This window comes from Brassica oleracea, chromosome C7 (genome assembly GCF_000695525.1).
Source record: "Brassica oleracea var. oleracea cultivar TO1000 chromosome C7, BOL, whole genome shotgun sequence".
In the NCBI taxonomy this organism is placed as follows: Eukaryota; Viridiplantae; Streptophyta; class Magnoliopsida; order Brassicales; family Brassicaceae; genus Brassica; species Brassica oleracea.
Window position 1 is genome coordinate 44622143 of NC_027754.1, and position 2049 is coordinate 44624191.

Below are 2049 nucleotides of genomic sequence, written 5' to 3' on the forward strand. Positions count from 1 at the left end.
TTAGGTTTTTAGGTTTAAAACTATATATAAGAGATGCCAAACTCGAGCTGGTTTAGTGAATTAAACCGGGTCAAACCGGAATAAACCGGTCAATCATTCATCTTCTTCTCCACAGCGACGTTCGCATCTCGCTCCACCAAGTCGCTCTGGTGATTGATCTTCGATGTGGAATTTGCCGAGCGAGTTCATCAAGTCGCTCCAATCACTCGCTCCAGCACACGCTCATGATGCGGCGACCTCACTAACTCGTTTTGCCAAGTCGCTGTGAACTTCTTCGAGCTTGAGCTCCGATTCGTTCTTCTTTGTCTCGAGACCCGAGCTTCAGCCGTCGTCTCCTTCGTCGTCACTGGCTCACGGCCTCTCTATCTCCCGTGGCCGTGCTCATTCTCGTCGTCGGGATCGAGCTCCAACGGCATCAGCATCGGCGCCTCCACTGCCAGTCTCCGCCGTCGTGCTCGTTCTTACCGTGACAATCTCTCCTGTCGTGGTGGCTGCCGGAACCGTCAGAATCAAGTCTCGCTGTCGGGATTCAGACACGGCGAAGAGAGCTCGTGAGCTTCAATGGTGGTTTCTTCAATATTGCAAAACCAGTCCCTGACCTTTTAAATACTTTCAATTCGGACCCATACTTTGGAAAGTGCAGAAACCTCCCTTTGATTCAGCCCCAAACATTTCGAACTTGCAATCTAACCCAGCGAGTATTTCAAAACTGCAACCTTGGTCCCTGAACTTTGGATAACTTCATATTTGACTCAAAACTTCTGTAATGTGCAATTCAACCCTTGAATTCCGCCCCAAACTTCCAAATAAGCATTCCAACCCCTATGATATGCAAATGAGTATGCAAATACAACACAAAGACCTAAATGCAACCTAAAATGATCATAATAAGCTAAAATATGAATCTAAAATTTATAAAAATCATGAGATATCAGACTCCAATGGTGGGAACACCATTGGTGATGCTCTTACACGTACTCTGCAGCAATAGAAAAAAAATGACAATGTATAGTGTCAGTCAGCCTTATGATATACAAATTCAACCGAACATATTTCACCAGATTAGAGATGTTCAAAGAAAAAAAGTAATATAAAAAAACAATTCGATTTCAGCCTCTTTAATATCCAAACATATATACCATAATCAAAACCAAAACAAACTGGAAGATAAATTTGATGATGAACTGGTGAAAAAAACTCAATTTGATGGATACATATTTAAATCCGAGATACATATTTAAATCCGAACTAAAACCAAAAGCTTATCCAACCAAAACAATTTGATAAACCAGGCTATCAAGAAAAATCAAACAAACTGAACCAAAGTCAGATATGCGAAGCCACCGCGAGATGGTACTGTTAAAAGAGAGCCAAAACGTTGGGCTTGAGTGCTTCGAAGGTTGTGGTCTGAACTAGCCGCAGACTCCTGTTGGACGAGGAACAACTTGCATTGACCAGCATCACGTTCATGCTACGGCTAAAAGAAACAACGTAAACTGGAATACTTACTAGCTAACCAGTTTGGGGGATGCATGGTTTGATCAAAATTTAACTCTGATGGATACCAATATCAATATTCCTTCTAGCTGCATGCAGAACGTATAAGAATAAGTTTTAACGGAAAACTGGTAATCTCTAAAACGTTCTTACACATTTGTGAGTTTTAAGAAGAGGAAGAATATATCCCGAAATTAACTAATCGTAAACTTCACGTTCGTATCGTACGACATAACATTTGGTTTTCCAAAATTGTGTCAACCGAAGTTTATGAAAAAAGCTCAATTGAATTTAGAAGTAATAATATTTTAACTAGTAGTGTAAAACTTCAACGGTTCAACATATCCAGAATACGCGTGAGGCGACACCAACGTCAGGAAAAGGATGGTGGAACTCTAATACATTGCTTTTAATATCGCTCTTTTTACTCTTTCACTTTTCGTGCATTTGTTGATTCCAATAAATAATTTTTAATACATAATTCATGATTGGCCATTTCCTATCGAGTATCACGAACATAACAAGACGTACCATGCACCTAGCATTGGGGTA